The 23,662-nt window shown below is 39.4% G+C and overlaps 1 protein-coding gene across 4 annotated transcripts in view; it reads right to left on the bottom strand.

Moving 5' to 3' along the window:
• TRIM2 (tripartite motif containing 2) overlaps positions 1-23,662 on the bottom strand; it is a 118,441-nt gene that overhangs the window by 81,257 nt on the left and 13,522 nt on the right. Inside the window, exon 1 of one of the 4 annotated variants that reach the window (XM_069785467.1) lies at positions 12,232-12,461. The exons of 1 other annotated variant lie outside the window; for it this stretch is intronic. The gene's annotated coding sequence lies outside the window, so the exon portion shown is untranslated. Of the gene's footprint in view, positions 1-10,988; positions 11,376-11,541; positions 11,740-12,231; positions 12,462-23,662 lie in introns of those variants that run through there. 2 more of the 4 variants (XM_069785450.1, XM_069785440.1) reach the window with 2 other exon arrangements.

Genomic DNA, 23,662 nt, shown 5'->3' with positions numbered 1-23,662 from the left:
CAGTATCCACATATAACAGGCTAGTAAGAGGGAATTTTGATGAATTCCAGGTGTTCTCAAGTCAGGTTCCTGGTGATTACCCATTCCCCTATAAAAAATAGGGCCACGCTCGTACTCAAGCAAAGCTCTGTTATACAGGTATTCTGAACAGTAGGAGAGGGAAAGAATTTAATATCAAAAGACATTACAAAATTTAGCCATGCAGGAGAACCCAATTAAAATATAAAAGTCCCCTGATCCAAGTAGCATATGGCTAAAGCTGTCATGTAATCAGAACCAAACCACCCCCATGTCTGGATTTAATTATGTCATGCCATTTTATAGCAGCCTAAGAAAACTGAACTGGGGGTCAATATAATCCCAGAGTAATTCTTCAGTGAATCACACATGTAAGAACCTAGGTAAAAATGGATAACAGACAATATCAGCAGACTGAGCATACAAAGGTCCTTATTAAAGGCAAGAAAAACAAACAAGTCTATAGACAAATGGTTCACTGCAGAGTGAAAACACCGATGCTATCACAAATTTCTGTGTGGTCTATAAAATTCAAGCAAACCTACTAAACTAATGCATACTGAAAGAATGGAGTTATGTTCAGTATGCTCTCACTGATTTCAAAAGAAATGGAATTCATGGAATGCTAAAATGCTTCAGAAATATATATTTTGATATGAGTTCTGCACATATTTAAACCAAATTCTCCATAAGAAAGTATTTGTATGAGATTGTATGTTTATATAGCAACTGTCAGTTATGTGGAAAAATCCACATAACAACATACTTGTAATTAATATGGAAGTACAAAGGACTTCACTACGAATTAAACATGGCATTTAGTTTTTATTCAATGTGAGTCTAAAATCAACTGAATTATATCTTTTTATTTGCAAACAAAAATGTCTAGATAGATTTCTTGCAAATGTTCACTGAGGGAAAGGAACTTATAGTCTTTTGAAATATTACCTAGCCAGCAAAGAAGTTTGGGGATATTGTACATTCTACCTCAAGTAAATGAATAAATAAATAAATATGTATATGCAAAAGCAATACTAATGCTGTCTAAATTAGTAAAGGTTTTCTGAAGATATGCAGACTGAAATAAAATAAAAATCTCTATTACCCAGATCCAGCATCACTACAATGTTTTTATAGTAATATGAAATCAGTTCCATCACAGTCTGCTTTTTGTTTCATTTTTTTAACAGCCATTGAAAAAAACCCCACTTCTTTCAGCATTCAGTTGTCTTATTGCTCTAAAAGTAATGAACATGCTGCCTCATTCCTTGAGCAAAGACTCCCTGATTTCTGTTAAAACAGTCACAGCTGCCTGAGTGCAGCCCAGTGCTCTACCAGGGCCTTTGTGTTGACCCCGTCTACGACATGGATTAAATTATGGCTTGCACACTGTGATTCTATTTGCATGCAAGGAACAAAATCTGTTGTGAGGCAATACTGCATAGTACCCAGCGTCCGGATGAACAGCAGGCCTTGAAAATTTCTGTGCATTAGCTTGTGCTTTTCTGTGTGCTTGTCAAGATCAGCAACGTGGCACATTTCAAGGAGGCTTCTTGCTTTGTAAGGATTGTTGTTTGCTCTTGGTTGCTTTCTAACTCAAGCTCAAGCTGAAAGAGACCTCACAGAAGGAGGCAATGATAATTGCAATATAATTGCTAAAATTAAGCAATTGCTTGGATTAATGCAGTTATTTTAAAGCTATTTTTCTTGGTCATTTTAAGGACAGGTTAAAACAGCAAAAATTACAAGTCAGCCAGAAGGAAGCTTATCTTGCAGTCAGTCCCACCGGCATCCCTAGATATGATGATGCCTAAAACAAAACACATGTGAACCTCTTGATATTCCACAGGATTCAAGAGTGGTAATGTGCACAGTTCAGAATAACAGGACAGAGGCACTCTGTAAAGGAAATATTCTGCAGATTCAAAAATCTGTTTAACTTTTGAATGAGAGAAAAAGCTACATTTTCCCAGTAGCATTTCAAAAAATGAAACTGAAGAGGTATGGACCAAGGTTTTTGCCTTTTACTTCCTTCCTCATCCACAGTAATCTCAGCCTCTACAGCAAGTTCCAATACCACATTTTAGGAGGGGAAGAATCCACAGTGATATTTAATACCATTCCTCAACAGAATGAATTATGATTCAGATTTTTTCAGGAAATCTTGTTACAGCTATACTTAGGAACCTCCTAGCTACATGGAGGTACCGAATGCCATGATGTCTGCCCAAAGCAGCATTTTGTTGTCAATTGTGCATTTTTAGTGCATTTTGATAGTATCATCTGTAAGCATGGTAATTTCATATTTCTCTGTTAAGCGACCCTGCTTTCAGCAGTTAATAGATTAACAGTCTTTAGTGGCTGGGTTTTTCATGCTAGTAGTTTGCCTTGTTAAAAAAAATCAGCCAAAATCATTGAGTTATTTCTGAGAACAAAACTAAGGAAAATCAGATTGCTTTGCATGATAAAAATTCTGGTGCCTTTATTTGAGAACCATTACAATTCTCTTCTTTACAGTAGGAGACTGAACACTAAAGAATAGGGAGATAATAATAATAATAATTTCTTATTCCAGAGAATGTCTTTTTTAAAATCACATGAATATGTACACTAACTTCACTATGTCCTGATGCATAGTCATTTGGGAGATGATTTTTTTGATGTGATATAGGCAGCTTTCTTTCTGTTCTTTCTTAGTGTTTGTGTAGCATACCACTGATACTCTATTTTTGTTATTCTGAGGATGTATTGATATGAGTACATTTGTAGCTATTTATGTTTCCTCTATTTGACACTCATTAACAGAATTACAGAATCACAAAACCACAGAGTGGCTCAGGGGGGAAGGATCCTCTGGAGGTCATCTGGTCCAACCCCCTTGCTCAACGAGGACCACCTAGAGCAGGTTGCCCAGGAACATGTCCAGTCAGGTTTTGAATGTCTCCAACATTTGAATGTCTACAACGTCTCTGGGCAAACTCTGCCAGTGGTCAGTCACTCTCACAGAGAAAAACTATTACCTGATGTTCAGACAGCACCTCCTGTGTTTCAGTTTGTGCCCATTGTCTCTTGCCCTGTCACTGGGCACTACTGAAAAGAGCCTGGCTCCATTCTCTTTACACCCTCCCATCAGGTATTTGTTGATGAGTCCTCCCCAAGTCTCCTATTCTCCAAGCTGAGCAGTGCCAGCTCGCTCAGCCCTTCCTCATAGGAGAGAAGGTACCATCCCTTCATCATCTTCATGGCCCTTTGCTGGACTCTCCAGTATGTCCATCTCTCTCATATACTGGGGAGCCCAGAATTGGACACAACATTCCAGGTGTGGCCTCACCAGTCCTGAGTAGAGGGGAAGGATCACCTCCCTCAACCTGCCAGCAATACCTCTCCTAATGCAGCCCAGGGTACCATTTGTCTTCTTTGCTGCAAGGGTACTAATATTTGAAGAAAGCCTGCTTTGGGATGCTAGCTTTTGATGCCAGTTAAAGACTTGTATCCTTATTGTAAAAACAGGTAATGGGTCCAATTCCAACTGTTTTTCTTTTCCAGCTACAAAGCACGATAACATCCACAATTTATAAGAATAAAACACACTTGGATTTGGGCACAAAACTTTTGGTCAAAGAGAATGGAACAAACCTCTAGAAGAGATTAGGTGAGACCAAAAAATATACACATTTCTTCTGTGAAAAGTCCTTTCTTCTCCATTCATAAAACTGATTTCTCCTCTCCTATGTAGCAAGCCTTAATCAACAATTACAAAGAGAAAACTGATAACATGTAAAGAAATAAAAACAGAAACCCCATTCAGATAGATATTTTGTTCCAATAAATAAAAGAATATCAAATACTCTGTAAAGTCCTCTAGAGATATCAGTACGGCAGTCAAACTTACATGAAGTGTTGCACCAGAGATGGCCTTAAGTATAAACCTTGCAGCAGAGGAAGATACTAAACAAGACACATCAAACCCAGCTCAACAGAAGAGGACAGTTTAAATTCACAAGGCACTGAGGAAACTCTCTGGTATGAGGATTAAGTATTCCCATGGGCAGCTCTCAGAAGACAGTGTCTTTACATATTGCCTACAAAATTATCCCAACATGAAATACTGCTCTTTTTATTCCATGTTGTACTAACACTATTTCCTCACTGTCAGAGCTGTTCCTTCCCTATTTACAGCTATGTTAGCCAGCTCAAGACCTTATGATGGTCAAGAAGTGGGCTTTGCATGTGAGCAATAGTGGAAGGTCTCTGTCCAGACAGAGCCAGTGGAATCTGTTCAGTGAATTAACCTCAGTGAATGGAAAAAAGAGACTCCCCTGTCACTGTATTTCTCCAAGTTAGCTCTTAGTGGGATCATGCTTTGTCTATAGCAAATAAAATGGCCAACAATTGTTAGTAGCAACAATTAAGCCATTCATTGCGCCTTTTGGAAAACGATGGATGGAGTTTCTTGTACCATCCACACCCCAGCTGCACTCTTTATCAATTCTTCCTTCATGAAAGTTGTGCTATTTGAGCATCTGTTCTGAATCGGTAGATAAACAAACCACTGTGGACTTCTTTGTACACATACCCATTGACAGACAGTCCTGTAAAGAGACAGAAATCCATTGACCTAGAGAATTGCACTGTCAGTGTGATAGGCAGCCCTACACCTACTTTTAATCTCCACACCTGATTAAACCAATCAGTTGAAGGGCTCTCTTGAGCTCTCTTTATAAACACTTTTATTTAGCTAGTTCACCAGAAGTACAGAAGATGACATAGTGATGTTGTGCCACCTGTTGCTCTGGCAACACTCAAACTTTCCTCAGTGACAAACAGAGGGGAAGTATATTTACAGCAAAAGGCTTTCCAGATGATAGGGTCAGAGTAGTGTGGGGTCTCTGCTGCTGAAGGATCTAAGCAATCTTTTCCCAGCTCCACAAATCAGGGCTGCATAACATCAGCTCTGATTTCTCCTAGGGTGAGCTGGCTGAGGATCAAGGAGCATCAAAGAGCTTTCTTCTTTCTGCCCTCCACAGCACCTGCAATCAGATGAGGTCCTCTCTATGTCTAACTGCCCTCACATCTTCAAGAATAAAGCAAAGCAAAACCTTTCTGAAGACATTTTAAGGACAGAACCATTTTTTAAAAGCATTACCCTAAGCTAATGATGTGGCGTTTTGTTGCCCCAAGAGGATAAACTTACACTTCCCAAGAAATAGAAATAACAATGTTTTGCATGGTGGTCCTCCCTTACCTGCACTCTCTGATGCTGATCAAGAAATGAACATTTCTGGAAAAAGGAATTAGCTGCAATTTTTATTTCAGTGCATGAACAATCAAGGTCAGAACCAAAGCAAACCAGCATGAGTCTCCTAATAATTACAATGAAAATAATGACTTCTTTTCTCATCAATAATTATTGATTTCTAGAAGACCTCTGATGTCCATAGCATGGTGTTCATTATAAGCACTATACAAAGCTATCTATGTTACAAGCTTCACTGTTAAATCTGAACCTGCTCTTAAAAACAAAAAAAAGCTGAACAAATTGTCTGTTTATCATTTTAAATTGCACAATCTTAATTTTATAGAGAAAAAAGAGTACTTTGGCTATTCCACCCAGTAGAAACACTGATGGTTGGAAGCCCCTTTGCAATAAAATTTTGCCATGACAATATGCAGTATGAGATACGTTCACTTGTAGGATGGCTATGTCTTGGCCCAAGGTTAATATGTATATTGCCCTGAGAACTCCAAACATATTAAAATAATTTGGGTGTTAGTTGATCTAATTCTTTAATCAATTTTCAGCCTTATTGCTTCACTTTTACATAGCAAGTACCTAATGCCTCAGGATTAACTAACGACTAATTTAAAATCTGAGGGCGACATACTGAAACAAAGCTATAACAGCCTATGGATTCAGATATGTCAGTAGGGCAGCAATCAGAATGTCAAGGGAGTCAATGTCAACCTCCACTTTCAAAAACTAGCCCTGCCACCTAGGAGGAACTACTTCTCTGCATTCTGCCAAGACAGAGCCAAAGACACATATTTCAGTGAAACTATTTCCATCCAAAGAAGAATGGAAGCTGATTCATTACAATGCATTCAACAGAGGTAGCTCACTTTCAGTCTGTAGACTCTCTTGGTTCTTAAAAAGGCCTCTTGCACAAATGAATTCCCACTTAATTGAAGGGGAGGGGGGAAACAGAACAGAAAAAGTATTTAACTTTTTTGAATTACTGTGTAGATATGTAAAGGAGACTCAAAAGTACTGAAGACCTTAAATTAAGACTACCCATCTTTCTAAAAGACAAACTGAAGTGATTTGGTTATTTCTGATTTACTGTCTTTAAAATTAGGTCATTACTTTTAGGAATGCTTTGAAATACATGAATGATAGGACAGGATTTCAGAATGTTCTTAACAGTAATCCATACCACTCCTGGGGATAAATTATTTTGCCTTTGACCTTCTAGCTTATCCATTTGGGAATCATATTATTGTGTCATAAAAAAAGAGGCACCTGTCTTAATATTCCTGAACTAATGAGTTCTGCAAAATCCTTTCAAAGAACTAGCTAACCAGATTGATAAACTACTGCTTTATCCATCCAGATCAAGCTGGATTTATGATTAATTGCATGTTTGGAAATAATCTTTCAGACTATTTTATTCATTGTTCCCTGTACGGGGGGAAGGGGGAGCGGGAAGACATTTGATGACTACAATAGCCCTTCATGTTTGGCAGCTTGCATTCGTTTAGATTCTTTCAACTGCTTTATTGAAGGGACAACAGTGCCACTGTCAGAATATATTTAAATTTTGGCTGACACCAATGCCCACTGTTAGTTTTTAATATGTCTCCACAGTTATACAAGCTGCAGTGCCAATGTAAAAAGAGGTATTATCACAAAGTATAGTTTCAAACTGAAATTAAAAAATCCTGGGAAATTCAAAGTATTGTATCTTTTCAACTGCAACTTGTCCCTCTAGGATCCTTTAGATTTTTTATTCCTGCATATACAACTAGGTTTATGACCTCATAATAAAAATGGCACTTAGAAATCATAGTCGTTTGAGTAATATACATTTCCAGAAAGAATAATTACGCAATTTTGCTCAGTTATTTCAGTTAACATTGCTCAGTTAAGTTATAGCTTATATTTACATGCTACAGCCTTGCATTGTGAACGATGATCTGAAGAGTGTACAAACTGAAAAAAATGAAATACTTTCAGAACAGAATAGTGTATTAGAGTATGGCTTTGTAAACTAGAGAGTTGTTCTGACTGATTTCAGATGGCAGACTCAGTCCTGGTTTACGGGTATAAAAACTACTGCATACCTTACACAATACTGTTCAAACAAAAGGTAGCAGAAAAGGTGATGTTAATGGATGTGTAACTTCTCCTGAAATCTACTTATAAGATGGGTAAGGAGCACAGAGATGGGAAAAATTGGTCTTACAGAAAATACAGATGAAGACTCTCATCCCATATTATGATCCCTACTGTTTACCTGCCCAAATCACAGCACATGGTCCATGGTGAGTCAATTACCATCTGATGGTCATATGTCATGTTGCTGCTATTTCACATCAATAATTAACATTGAAATTTAGATCCCGTAAATAACCGCAGGTAAACATACTTCATTAAACTTAATAATGAATATTATTACCTTAGTAATTAAGTTTATCATGACCCTTATTAACTTAGTAATTGACAATAGTGTCTTAATGATTTTAAGGGGAATCTTCATCGGTGGCCCACAACTATTTTGTAATTATAGTCATGTTTTGGTCAGTTGAGTTAATTTTAATTAATATACTTCATTAACTTAATAGCTAAACATTAACAGCCTAAGGGAGATACTCCAAGTAAATCAGTAAGACAGCTTTGAAATAAGGTCACAGTGTTTGTCATTTTCTTATTTTAATTACATGCAATTTCAAGCCCGTGTCTAAGCAAAGTCTGGTATCTTGATGACCAATTCAGTTAGAACATACTACTGACACCTATATTCTGAATTCAGATAAAAAGCCAAACAAGAAAAGTGGTAACTGTATGATAAGGGGGTTTTGCTTTATTTTTAAAATAGCTTGTAAGCAATATGGGGCCAAGGATTACCTTCTGTTTCTATACAGTACCTAGCTCAGTGACCTTCCAATAAAAGTGTTCCTAGATGCTACAGAAATAGTGAAGACGCAGAATAAAATGATAATGCCATTGGTGCAAGTCAGAATTTCATATCAGGTGTAGAAACTGATGTTTAATGAACTGATCTGACACTGCACAGGTTCTTAGGAAACAACCAAGCCCTGTATAATTGGATTTTAAAGATATTACTGCTGCTGATTAATATATTCAGTTATTTTCCTCAGATTTTTACTTCATGCAAAGCCCATAAAAAACAGCAGCATACCTATTTTTTTTCTTTAACATTATCAGGGATGATTAAATAGATTATGCCTACACGTGGTTTGCTGTTTGAAGATCAAAATCCAAAACTCAGCTTAGGTATCTGTGTTGTGATAAGTTACATTAATTGGTACCTCAGTTACCTTTTTATTCCTCAGCTAGATGAGCATAATGTTTTTCTTCCAAACAGATTTTTAGGTCTTAGTAAGTCTCAAATCACAAAAATGCTTGTGGCAAAGCCGATAAGAAATTTGAAGACAGGAGGAAAGGAGAAAGGAATGGAAGGATTAATTTTTGTAAGATGTTTATGGGAATTTGTCCTTACCTACCTCATTTGCTTCATAATTCTTCTTGCAGGGAATTAGGAGAAAGGAGGAGTGATCACAGAATACCGACTGGAAAGAAAAGACCAACATGGAGACTTAGTCTTTCCTACAACTACAGAAGAGAGAAGGTGGTCATGGAATGCAGTGTTCCCAGTTTTAAAGGGCAGGGAGGGCAGGACACACTTCCTCTAAGAGTAGAAGTGAAGAACACTAAAACACAGTTATAAAAAATTGCTTGCTTGTAGAGAACTTGGAGTGACACAGAATTCCTGTCTTGAAAGGGAAGGGGAAAAGGAAAGAAATACTGGAAAGGACTATATTCCTTTTCAGCATCTTCGTAAGTAACAATAGATTTGGCACTATCAAATCTGGCCATTGACTGCTTTGCAGGGGTTACCTGTGTTGGCAGCTCACCCTGTGCTTTGCATGAAGAATACTGAGAATTCTCTTGAACTGTGGCCAGTTGCATACTGGCCAGACAAGACTGGTCTGGTGCAGACACTGGTGTTCCCTTTCTTATTCTCCAAGTGAGGTCAACCACAAGGTGAACAGGTTAGTTCCGTGATCAACCATGCACACTGCCTGATTTTCCTACAGGCCAAGGTAAAGGATCAGACAGTTTCACACCTCTGAGAAATATTGCTATGTGGCAGGGGGAAACCAACAATGCAGGCAATCACAGTGTCATTGATCTGTTTACCAGGGGGTAAAGGCATCTGAGAAGCTGACACACCAGCGAGCATGGGAATGCTCACACCTCAGTGCTTTCAATGAAAGTTACAAATCACTGATGCATGTAACGGCAAATGAGGTTTCAGCTCAGGGCTGCAGCACCAAGAACTGCAGGGGATTGTTTAATATTCAGTGAGCATATGCCTAAAAAGTCAGTGCACATGCTATCAGAATTTCAGCATCCTGCTGCGCATCAATGAACTTTGCTTAGGCTTCATCAGGATCCATTTACATTGTGGATAAGAGATCTGGGAGGAAAACTGGTATATGATGCAAAGTGCAAAAGAAAAGGCAAAAAAGCTGCTTTTCCAGACATCTGTCAGGAAGATGCCTGAGCAGATTTTTAAACAAAACACCTCTGAAATTTTCTATCCATATCCCAAATCTTCCCAGAAGAACTTCTGAAATTATTCAGGACACATATGAATAATTTCTTTACATTTTAGAGACTTAGGCAGGGGCTTGCAGTGTTTAATCCAGGCAAGCAGTGGATTAACTGCCTTCAGCTGAAAGCCTGCCAGCTGACAACCCTTCCCTGCGCACATGGCATTTGATGTCTGCCATTTTAATATTTTGACATTTTTGTGAGAGACATTGTCCTGAAAGGTCACCACTTGTCTCAGCAGTTGGCTGGCTGCCACTCAGGCTTGGGAAGCTTAGCTCCACAGCTGTCATCAAAAATTACCATTTTCACAGCTAAGTTTCAGGGACGCTATGAATTTCTGACTGCATATGAGGGGAAAAAGGAGATAAGAGAAAGCAAAGAGAAGCTCCAAAATCACCTTTTGCTTGCTGCAATGAAGACAGGCATTTCTACATATATATCTGTAAGATGAGGCTGAAGTATTGCAAAAGTAGCTTATAAACAACAGATTGACCAAACATACCTGTGTTATAGCAGCATTAACAAGGGGGTTATATCATGAATATGTTTAGCCCTCTACGTGCAGCAAACAACACAACATATGTACTCTCTCCTTAGTCACTTAATGGCAGTCACCTGTTAACTGTGATAATGACATTTCCACATGGCTCATAAAAAGCTTACAGTACCACAGTTGTCCCTAAGAAACAATGAAACCTGTAAATAAAGCAAGAAACGTGACATGGCAACACAAACAAACCAGCTACAGCCTGCATTTCTTGTGCAATTATCTGCATTTACACTTGGTACTGATCACAGGCTGTTTTCAATAAGCAGATTTAATTCACAGCACAGTAAGAATTCACCAGCCATAAACTCAATAGGACAATGGCACTACAGAAGCTTTGAACTAGAAAGGAGAATAAAAACCAAGATGATGTTTCTTTAGTGCTATGAGACCAAAAAACACTAACAAATACCAATTCTCTTCCTTACAGTATCACCGCAACACTGAGAAACCTTCTACCCCGCTGCTTCCCAACCACCTTACTATCCTGCCTTCATGCCACATAGCACATAAAGATTGTCTTCATGTACAGAGTGAGATTGGTGAAAAACATGCATTGCTCACCGTGCTATGTTCATTGTTCTTATCAGGTCAGATGCAGGCTTACTGGTGCCCTTTATGATGACTATTTGTTTGAGCTTCTGAAAATAAGGTACTGTCGAGTTTCTTAATGAGAAGTCCAGGTCTGCATTTATGGATTTTTAAAGAAAAGATTCCAAGTGAAAAATACCATGGCAGATTTCTCTCCTATGCGTTCACAAGCTGTCTATTACTGCTGACGTATCTTTCTCACTGTATATCTACTACAACCTAATCTAAGTCGAAAACCATCTCTGTAGAAGTACCTCCTGCCTTTGCTTGGCTTCTCTCGTCAGACAAAGTGGCAAGCAGACGTCCCAAAAATCAACAAACACAACTGCAAACTATTTGTTCCGGAAAGCTTTCATGCATCCCTTTCCCTCAGTAGCTCTTCCACTGAAAGCCAGAACAATACTGCAGAGAAGCTTTCCCTGTCAGGATGTTTTCAGCTTTCATCTCCCTGCTTTTTCAAGCAGAACACTGAGGTAGAAACCCTAATTAGCAAGCTGAATGCACCACACAGGCAAGGAATACTTACATTTGCAACTGTATTTGTGATATTTGCGCACTGATCCAGCGACTGGTGATTATAAAGAAGAGAAAGAGCTTTTTAGGCTGCCTTTCAAGCCTCGCAGCAGTGAAAAGAAGGCTGTTATCTGAAAGCTACTCATTTTCTATATGCTGTGCTCTACTTGCTTCCCATGTGCATACAACACAGCTGCCAGATTTAATAACCATGTCAGCCTGCTTTCCCCATAAAGCAGCAGACTGATGACAGGATGAAGATGAAGTAGCCAGTGCGTTAATCTGTAGTTATGGCTGCACTAAGCCTTGAATGAATGTCACGGTTTTATTGCCCTTGAAGAAAAAAATAGAACAAATCAAAACTATTTGTGAAAAAAATGTGCAAAAGGATTTCAGACATATTAATCCATACTTGCCTCAGTGACATTAAAGTACATTAAAGAAATTTCTCCTTTTTTTCTCAGTTAACAAATCCTAGGACTTGAGTTAATTCCTTTTTACTACATCGTGATCTTTCAGAATACATTTCTCCTAGCAGTGCATGCTTGTACCCCAAAAGAACAAAACCATGAACTGACAAACTAGTTGAGCTTCACTCCTCTCCAGTTCCTGTCTGGAAGGAAGGATTTCCATACCTGTCTGTCTTTGCTGACTTCTTTCAGGAAAAAAAAGTTAATAAAAAAGGGGAAAAATTCTCATTTACCATTTAAATTCTCCCACTTACAGTGGCTCCTAGAGCACTGGACTTTAGTATTTGATGTGGTCAGTTCACTGCCAAGGTGGAGCATTACCGTACCTCCAGTCGCAAAACCAGTTCCATGTGAGGGAAGGGTGGCCAGAGTTTACATGACAAGAGAAGGTGCCAGTCATGCAATCAAAAACAACAAACTGAAAATAAACCCAGAAACATTCAGTTGAATTTGCAACAGTGCAGGGATGCCACAGAGATCATATGACATCTGTGCGCGTCTTTTTCTCTCTCTCATTTATATTCCCTTCACTTCCCTTGGAGGCACCTGTCTCAGCGGGGAGTGGTTTCTGTGGAAACTACAGACGGTCGGTTTTCCCCTCAGAGAAACTGTTACTACGGCAACCTTACATAATATATATGGCCTAAATTCTCTTTTAAAATAACCTAACACTGAAATTCTCATTACAAAATTAGAGCTGATCTGTCTGGGGGGCAAGAAATACAGTTATTTAAACATTGCATTAGAAATGTAGGATAAAAAAACCCATATGGAATTACAAATTAAAGGACAGTGCAGGGGGCACTGTCATTGCATCACTCACAAAGACAAAATAATTTGTAAATTCCAGTAAACAAGGTGTATTATTTAGCATTTGTAGGAAGCAAGGGAGAAGGGAAGCATTTAGTTGACATCATGGCTCAATATAGCAATCAATACTGCATCTTAGAGAGTGGAGTTTTTTTCTGTGTGTTTATTCTTCCAGCAACGAGGACCTCACTTCATGGCGTAAGCCCAAACACTGCTTACATCTACTCCATTCAAAACTGAAATATCAGGCTCAGAGTCACTTACTCTACATTATGAAATCATGCTATGTTAAAACTCAAGGAAGTGCCTGAAAGGAGCTGTATGAGTCAGTGAGGCATAGTGTGCAGTGGACCAGAAGCAGAAAAGGCACACTGCTGTTTATATGACTTTCCTCTCAGCTCAGAGGAGACAAACCTGCCCACAGCCATGGTGGGGAGGGCAGATCTGTCAGATTGTATTGGGGAGATGAGGAGGTTAGGGCCTCGGTAATGGGGCTGGGTGAAGGGGCTTTGCCTTGTAAGTGAGCAGCTGAAGACCTGCCTGGGTTGGAAATGACATGAAGTGGTAGTCATGTCACAGATGTTTTGTGACCCCTGTGAAATGCATAGTGTCCTGGTTTCAGCTGGGATAGAGTTAACTGTCTTCCTAGTAGCTGGTACAGTGCTATGTTTTGAGTTCAGTGTGTGAAGAATGTTGATAACACTGATGTTTTCAGTTGTTGCTCAGTAGTGTTTAGACTATAGTCAAGGTTTTTTCAGCTTCTCATGCCCAGCCAGGGCACCTGACCCAAACTGGCCAACAGTGTATTCCATACCATGTGACATCCCATCTAGTTTAGGAACTGGGAAGTGGGGGGCAGGGATTCGCCGCTCAGGGACTGGCTGGGTGTCGGTCGGCAGGTGGTGAGCAATTGCCCTGCACATCATTTGTACATTTCAATCCTTTTATTACTACTGTTGTCATTTTATTAGTGTTATCATGATCATTATTAGTTTCTTCCTTTCTGTTCTATTAAACCGTTCTTATCTCAACCCAGGAGTTTTACTTCTTTTCCTGATTTTCTCCCCCATCCCACTGGATGGGGGGGAGTGAGTGAGCGGCTGCATGGTGCTTAGTTGCTGGCTGGGGTTAAACCACGACACATAGGTAAATGTCTCCCTCCCTCCCCTATCTGCAGCCACCCTTGCAGATAACCCTTTTATTGGCAATACAAATCAAAAGTCCAATGGTTAAGAAGGCAAAGATACCTGTTTAACTCTACACAAAATCGGGGATTCCAGTTTGAAAAGTATTGTTGGGGAAACTTTAGTAAAACCCTGCCTCTGAGGTATCTGTGTTGTGACTCAGTGGATCAAGATCTCTCCTCACCTGTCAATCTAGCAACTTTTATTAGCATGAACTACATTAATATACATGGGGACTGATTTTTCTTCTCTATTCCTGTTCAGAAGATGAACAAGAGAGCGTACCCTGCCTACAGAAAATTTCCCCAAACTTACACAAGGTCCTCCTACACTCCACTGTGCAAAGGGGCTCTCCAGGTGGGACAAAGCAGGGAGAAAGCATTGCTTCAAACCCCACATCGTTTATGTTCCTTTCTTGTGTAGTGGAGACACTTTTACAAAGGCGACTCATGCTGCCTGAAGGTAAGGTGTTGTTCGGGACGTTGCTTCTCCAAGCAGGTGTTCAAGAACTAAGACCAGGGTTTCACAAAGAACCTGCTGGTGCCACAAGTGATGGGACATTCTGTAATACAAAATCCCTCAAAGAGGTTTCCCTGTACTGGAAAAAGTTTTACTTTTAAATTAAAGAAGAAAACTACTCCAGAAACTGCATTGAATACCCAAACTGACCTATACAGGAGACCTACTCTGACAATCGCACAGAGCAGTATTTTGTCAGAGGCTGTGCACACACACCTTTTTGTTTGTGAAACTCAAGTGTTATATGAAGAAGTGAAAGCATTAAACATTATCTCTCTTTTACACAGAAAAACAAAAAGAGATTTGGTGCATGGTGTTAACATCAATTGGATTTGAGAAAGTTCAGCACCACCAGGACACGCTCTGCACCTTACATGACTGAAACTTTTATGATGTATCAAATATCACATTCCTTGTCAAACATTACACAGGAGTCAGGCCTCCTGACATTTGACTTTTGAATCCCAGCGCTCTCATGTTCTATCCACAGAACATACCAACTACAATGTGTTACAAACAATCTTTTGCCTTCTAAAACTAAAAAAATGGAAATTAGAAAATATTTTCAACAAAACATCTACATTCACTTCTGAATTAATCTTATATACAAAATTACACAATAATTAGACAATGTCTAGTGAAACACATGTTTAGTGGCCCTAGGAAAGACAACATATTCAAAAGAAAAGCACTAAATTGAAAAGATACCTTAAGCAGATAAGAACGAGCTAAACTGTCACTTAAACTCATGTAGTTCTGACATTTTTGCTATGTAAAACCTTGAACTTCAAAGAGTACGTTGCAAAAAGGCAGCAACAGGAATAAATTGAAAAATTAATATTATAACAAGGTAAAGCAATGAAGTTAATAGCTTATTTTAAAAGAAGCAGCAAACATCTGACATAGAATGAGGAGGCTCAACTACTTTTCATAGCTGTGCCAACTCTCCCAACACAGAAAAGCATAACACAGTGAAAGCAGACATGGTTACTTGGCTTCTGGCCTGAGCTAAGTAACATCTAGCCAGCACAGCATGGAAGCAGCATGAACTTGGATCCCTCTCCCTTTATCTACATAAATATTCTGTGTGTATCTAATTCCTGGACACTTGTGGCTTCTTCAAGCATAGGATAGGGTGTTTGGGCACCAGTCTCAGGAGTCAGCATCTCACTAGTACCAGTGTACTTCCAAGTTAACCTACAGTGCTCACATTTCTTACCTTAAACTCTGCCTTTAGCTACCTGGGGATCCCAAGTTACCCAGATTTCTGATCTGTAAGGGACCTGGCTGAGATACTGCTGAGAAGGCAGTTAGACTAACAAAAGAAAGATTTGCATTCACAGCAGGACTCAGGCATACAGAGATGCAGCTGTAACCTGTGAACTTGCTGTTAGTTTCCTTCCAGCAGGGAGTTAGCTCACTCCAGGAGTCCAAGCTTCTCTTGACAGCCCAGGATCTGCCATAATGGTCTCTCCGTGAATGGACTCAGAAAAAAATGCAATTGAGCTGTTATGACCTGGACATTGTTTGGTGCACGTCACTGAACATGATAGCAACCCTACAGCCTACCCATACAGCTGAGAAAGGCAGACTGCCAGTGGTTATTTAAAATGGCATCCACCCATTCCAGCAGTATTTATTATACGTTTCCCACATCTTTTCCCATGTCATTACATCAAGCCTATGAAAAAATATATTAGCAACACAGTACTACATATGGCTTTGCTCAGAGGTAGAGAGAAGTGTCAATAGAAATGCTTTGTACAATATTACATTACTTATTCCAAAAGAAATCTCTAGTCAACACACCACCTCTCTTAACTCCATGCTAGGCTTTTATATAGACAAGCTACTTATATTTCCAGGGTATTGACCGCTCATCAGATTTATACTGCTTTTGATACTGCAATCTCTTTCCTTCCATGGCCCTATTTTAAAGAAAAGGTTCTCCTTTCTATCTACTTGGATTGACATGCTTTGGATAAGGAAAAAAATCTTAGCAGTAAATAAAGGGAGAGACAGATTAACAAAGAGGCACAGGCAGGGGTGTCAGTTCCTAACCACAAGGTGCCTTGCAGTCTGCAGATCCCCCTGCCAAGAGTTCTGTGCTTAAGCAATCCACAGGAATGACACCCACAAAAGCCAGCACATTACCACAGAGCTGCCTAACTTAGCTACTGCGAAATGCTAAGATCTTAAACTCTCTCCATGAACTTGGTATCCTCATCTGGGCTGCAGGAAAATGCCCATCTCCAGCTGTGATTCAAACATACCCATTCTCTTGAGTTAACTTCCCTTTCTCACAGAAGCTGACTGGGGAAGAGAGGCAAGTACAGTACTAAAGAGATGACAGATCGGGGCTCAAATCTACTAGCAGCCAGATGAAAGTTTAACCACCATTCCCTTATTTAATCATATCTTTTTAGGTTATTCTAAGGTAGGAATCCTCCTGAAGCTGCAATCCTGATATTACTAAATAATGAAGGGAGTAAGGGAGAGAACAAAGACCACTGTGTAGCCTAGCAGTCAGGCTGTTGTTTAAGGCACTAACCTTGAAAGTCCAATTGCTGCTTCAGTAATTGGCTGTTCATTAGGAGTAGAATCAGGTTTCTGCCCCCCTGATGGCAGCAGCTGGGGTTCAACAGGTGTTTTCTGAGCTCTGTGCCAGATTAACCGCTTCAGAAAGGACAGGCACAAACTATCTTCCTTGATGGTCCTGATGTGTCTTGGTATGAGAGAGAGTATGAGTATGAGCCCAGTTACTCAGCCCTTGCTGCTGTTTAGCATCTCCAGACACCTGGGTTACGTGGCAGGTTTTGAAGACCTACACTTCTGCCTGAAGTGTTTAAGGTGGCCATTAGGTACTTAAGACCATGTCTGCAATGTGGGAGCAGGGCCACCTGAGCTGGCAGGGATCTGCATACTGACTCACAAACCAGAAATGCTGGAGAGTTCAGCGCAGAAACACACAATCTGGCTCTGTGCATTGTCACTAATAAGCCATAGTGCTGTGCACAAGGCTGAACTCCACTGTGACTTTTCCAGATTGAGGGTTCCTGAACTCCAGTCTACCCCAGAGAGTAGGCAGGCCCTACATCTGGCCCCAGTCCCTGCACGGATCTTGCCTGAGTTCAGCCAAGGAAATAGTCATTATGGGGATTAAAACTAATCTGATTTCATCTAGCCTAGAACACACAGGAAACAGATCAAAGGTGGATTTCTGCCTGGGTTTCTCATGGATTTCTATTTCAGTCAATGCTTCCAGCTGCAGGCCTGCCTATTTCTTTCCTTGTTTTAGAAGCAGAAACCATTGCCAAGGCTCTGGCAGCCAGGCCAGAAAACAGTGACAAATAGTGTAAGCTGATCTGGCAGGCTTCATTAAGGGCAGATTAAACAGTGACAGTCCCAAAGGTTTTTGTGATATGATTGCATGACATGGCCAATGAACTAGTTACTCCCTAGGGTGAGAAGCACAGATGATGTTCAACTGCCTGGAGAGTGGAACATAGACTGCTCTGTGAAATTACATGTTATAACAATGTAAGATGCAAAGCACCATCTCTAAACAAGGTGTTTCACCTCAAATAAACCCTGTGAATAGCTAAATACAAGTCTGTCTATTCCTAATAGGCTGAGTGATGTAGAAAAAGAATCAAGATACCTGCAAAAGGCCAAAGTAGGAACTCAGCAGTCCATCCCAGTCAGGATATCTTGCCTTTTTTCCTATGCAAAGTCCATAGTTCTCATTATTTAAGATTGTTTTTTCAATAAATATTTGAGAATGGTCCCCTGTTTACTCAGTCAAGTAGTGTTATATCAGAATGTCAAGAACTCTCCAAGTTGTCTGTGGTTGTGGCAAGATTGTCTTGGACCTAAAACAGCCTCCTAGTTCTACTACCTACTTGTAACCTGATGATTCTCCTTGCTCTACAGGGTGGTGGATCTGTAAGTTTCAAATCACAAAGACTGCATGATAACATTTCCCTTTTCAAAGCAAAATACTCCAAATGCTTCCAGATTTTCTTTTGCATCACCAGACCAAATAAATTGATCTTACCTGAAATGTTGCCACTTAATATTGTGTTACTTGACTCTTTCTGTACCCATTCTATCCAAATAAAATACATAACAAATCAAATGCTTTTAAACTTAAATAAATTTTAAAAAGCCCCATAACATCAAAGGAAGAATGTTAGCTAGCAATTTTGATGTCATTTGTAGATGCAGAATGGACAGAGTAGAAAGAAGCTGTACTGGGTCTATACAGCTACAGCACAGGAGGCTGCATTAAGACAATGACAAATAGAAGATTAAAATTTGTCATTGACCATCCAAAATTATAGAGTTCTAGCAGCATAGAAGTGAAAGGTGAAAGCCTCATCTGTGCCTCACTACTTTATCCAGAAAGGCAGGAAATTCAGATACATAACCATTAACATTATAATTGAAAAGTGGGAAACAATTCTGCAAGCTTCCATAGAACACAAGGTTTCTAATTCAGGCAGAAAATTATCCGAGTTTCCATATTTCTCTAAGGTCTAGATTGTATCTATTGACATCAGTTTGGAAGAGAAAAAAAGTGCTGTTGAATTTGTCTCATGCCCAGAGAGCACTGCATCCAAGAGGCATAGCACAGCTTCTTAGCTCTCTCGTGGATTTAGAGTCACATGGAAGACCTTTCTTCAATGCTGCAGGTTCTGCCTTTAACAGCCATTAGTGATTTCAACCACATCTGAACATGTTTTAATGAGGTTACATCTAGCAAAAGCCTCTTGAACACAGTACATGCAATGTCCTGTTTGCAGGGGTCTACCCTGCCTTTATTATTAAAGAAAACTGTTTGGTTTGCTTACAGTTACTACAGGACAGCAGGTAAGATATGGCAGGTGTAACTGAGGTGTTGGTATACACATGGGAAGATATATTTGTAAGGGAAGTCAAACCTAGTTTTATTTGGAAAACAAATGAGCAGCTGGTGGCACAATTTGGTCCTTGCCTTGTCCGCTTTCCCTATTCTTCCTGCATTTTAGTACCTCGACACCATCACCATAACCAGCATTCATGACTTCTCCATTTAGCCCGTTTAGGCCAGGGAGCTCAAAAAAGAATAAGAAATAATTACCTTTAGCTCTCCTGCTTCATCAAGTCAGTGTGGAGACACCTTGTCGCCTGCTGTGACACCATTTGTGCCCTAGAAGTTCTGAACTGAAATGAACATCTCCAGACTCCACGGATATCCAGAGGGAACTTTCCGCAAACAGCACTACTTACTTGGAATGTCTTTATGTTTGTTAAATACAAGGAAACAAGTTAAAACACACAAACCAAAATTATCCACCAGGAGAATTATATTCCAATGTGACTAACACATTCAGCTAGTTAGACCTCTTTGTGGCTTCACCTCCAATTTAGAATGAATTGAGTAACTTTCTGGGCATGTGGGGGTTCCAAGTGGAATGGAAATGATGAAAGCACTTATTCAAAACACTCATTAGCAATCTTTTCCAGCACTCCAGTCCAAATCAGCTATTTGAGTGCATTACTTATAATTTAGGAACCACACACTATGCCATACATGAAAAAATGAATTCCCAGAGACAACCAGAATGCTGCAGAAATCACTGTGAATTAAGATGAAGATTGTTGGAAGAGGATGGAAAGAACTGCAATGATATATGTTAGCAGTATCTTTTCTCTCCTTCAGAATTTGCAGAAGTCCTTTTCCAGGCACAGAGAGTTCCTTGATTTTTAGAAGTTAGAGGGCTCTGGCTTGGTGGGAAGGAATCAAAGGTGTGAGTTTGCTCCTACCATCATTTTCCCTAGATAATACAGAGATTTATTTAGACATATCTCAGATAATCCCAGTGCCTGGAACTAATCTTTTGACTCTAGGAGCTGCAAACTGCCTCCTGCTCCCAGGCTGAGCCTGAAATCAGGGAATAGAAAGTAAACCCTTGGTTTTGCAGCATAATGCTCTCATACCCACTCCAGAAACAGGCTTCTGCATTGACCTGCACAGCTTTTTTGTCAATATATCTCATTGTGCCCATCAATCTGAAGCCAGAGAACTGAAAAATACCACTACTTGTTTTGCCTTCTCCAAATACAGTCCTGCTGCAGTAGAGAAAGTCCATAAGGGAAACCTTGGCAGAAAAATGTGATAAATGTGTGGCTTTCAACTGCACCTTGGTTCCTGAAAGGAATAAAATTTGCATAAAGTCCTGTGCCCTGTGTTTTCTTTTGCCTACTTCTATGCTGAGCCTGAAGGCTCTTCACTGACTCCATAGGGTGGCTAATTCTGGTGCCTAGGCTTAACCTGTTAGGACTAAGCACAATTTTTACACTCACTGCAGTGCAGAACTGGAATTCTTGAAGTAGATATTGGAAATCTAAAAGCAGAGCACTTGTATTACAGGATCTCAAGTTATTAGTCTTATTTCTAAGCACATTCACAGTAGTATCTCAGTGTGTACAGACGTACTTGCTATATTATTCAAGGATACAAATGTTCCATCACAATCTTTGCCCACACTGCATGCAGCCATGTTCCTGCTTTCTCAGCTCAGACACAGTATCATATGCATCTAAATATTTCTGTGCTAGTAGTATTAGATACTACATGATTCTACTTCGCTGAAGAACATCACGTATCCCTTGAGTAAAATATGTTTTCCAGGTTCTGCTACGATCAGCAGTATGCCCAAGCATACTAACAACCACTCTAACAGGATTCATTACAGACAAAATGGGATTGAAATATCATTGTTGACTAGTGAAAAAAGCAGATAAATAGTTCCTTTTCTTTAGCATCTTATTTGCTTTGTATTCCTAGAAAATAAAATGTGGTGTGGAGAGTCCACATTTCTCATGGAACAGTCTGTATTAAATCTCTGGGCAGCTAGTGCATGCTGACTTCTCCCCTTTTTAAATTAAGGAAACTCTAGTACTCTTTTCCACAGAATAACCATTTTCTAGCTATGAACTATTTGCACCTCCCTATAAAATAATTTGAGATTAACATTAGACTAGTCAATAGTTAGACCTAATTAAACTTGCTGCTTTAATTACATCAATTGTTGCTTTTAGAGACTTTATTGAAGACATCAGAGATGGCGAGAAGAACATTTTCATTTCATGCTCTCCCAACGCCCCAAGCTTCATTAAGCCCTTCACTGCAGATGTCCATCCAGGCACCAGCTCACTCGATAGCTGCGCTAGAGCCAATTAAACCTGGGCATCATGGCCACATTCAGAATTACTGACTACCAGAGAAGATCACAGTCCTAACCACTGCCTGACAAACAACGATCTCATCTTGTTGTTGCGATCTCATCTACAGATTCTCACCCTTCTTTTGTTGCCGTATCCCTTCCTATAAATGCAAACAATGGATGTGCAGCTATTGCTCTGTGTTGCTGGGCTGCCTAGAATAGAAATTGTACTACCATCTTTTGACTGTAAGGAGAACTACACCTTTACAGAATCTCCCTTCTGTATTAAGTCACTGAAGGAAGTAATCTTCAATTCAGTGAATGAAACATAAAAATCCATTTAAGTATGGAGACACAAGATGAACAGTGTAGTCTATGAGCCAAGGCCTTTACAAAAAGCAATTTGATTTGAACATATCCATAAGAAGGCCCATAATTTTGGACAATCACAGTATATCCAGGAAAAAGACATCAACAGTCTTAAATGTGTCAGCCACAGTGCATCTACAGCTATTTCACATGTCATAGTAAACTGTTCAGAAGCAGCTCCACCATTACATTTCCATGTTTCCTCTGGCACTTGCAGTCTGCATGACTACAGTTGTGCTTAGTTCCTGGGCAGATCAGTACAGATCAGAGTTTGTATTAATTACAGACTCTTTCATTTTCAATAAGTAGTTTATATCTAGATCAATGCAGAAGTAATGGACAGTACCACTTTCTGAAATGTACAGTGATCTATACAAAATTATTTCAGTTCCTAGGGAGAAGGTGTCATACAGAATTACAGTTAACTGTCCTTATTGGAAGTCTTAGCACCAAGGATTCCTCCACTTCTATGCCCAAAGTTCTTCTGAAACAAGTCAGAAACACATTGGAGAAGCTCATAACAGAGATCTTCAGAGGTTGGTTATCCTACACTGTGCTCATACACAAAATTGTGATATTTTAAAACCATGCTAAAATACAATACTGACATTTTTAGGCAATTGTAGATGAATCTCATGTATTCTTAAAAGGCAAATTCTAAAGCACTGTAATAGGCAAATATATTTAAAAACCAAAGTGACATGTAAAAATGTACACTGTCCATTTGACATGAAGAAAGTTTTGGGAGTAGAGTGTTTAATAACATTCCTCTGTATACCAACAAAGGTTCTGCTGGATATCTGACAACAGAAACACTTGTTTAATGCCCTGTGATCTTGCAACAGCATTTTTGCCAATCCCTGAAAAGAAACCACTGGCATTTTGGGTGTGCATTATGGCATGTGTGGTTTAGTAGTACTTTACCACTTTATAAATTCAGGGCAAAATCTTGGTTTCAGTGAAGTCAATGGGATATTTGCTACAGGCCTCACTGGAGTTGGGCTTTCATCCACAATATTTAAGAAGTGGGTCTACAGTCTGAAGAGGCACAAAGGAGAAAGTAAAAAAGTTTTTTTTCCATTGCAAACAAAGAAAGTTACAATAAGCACTACTGGGTAAAATCTGAGCTTTTCATAAGACTCTTTTCCCTATCAGTTATGCTGTGCTGTACACAGTTTTTAAGCAGCTCTCAATTAATTTATCTATGTATATATGCAAAGAAATTGGAAAATAGTACACTTATATACACAGGCTAAAGTTAAGACAGGTGTTATTTTTCATCATCTTCTCTCATTAGCATAGTTCCACTAATGTTTCATCCCTCTGGTGTAGCTGAAATTACATATAGTAATGTAATACAGAGTAGAGCTACTAATTCAAAGAAATCTTTTTGTTCTCACATGTAACGTTATTAAGTGGAGCTATTACAAAGTAGTGGTCAAGGGTCTTCACAGTCACATTTCATTTTGACCTCTGATCTACATCCTCTCTGTAATAGACCATCACATACCACAGTACTACAGCAGCTAACTCCTTCACAATGGAAAATCAGTGCACAGACTTAACTTTTA

Source organism: Haliaeetus albicilla, chromosome 1 (assembly GCF_947461875.1).
Source record: "Haliaeetus albicilla chromosome 1, bHalAlb1.1, whole genome shotgun sequence".
Classification (NCBI taxonomy): domain Eukaryota; kingdom Metazoa; phylum Chordata; class Aves; order Accipitriformes; family Accipitridae; genus Haliaeetus; species Haliaeetus albicilla.
The sequence above is the reverse complement of the archived record's forward strand: the minus strand, read 5'-3'. Positions and strand labels throughout refer to the sequence as shown.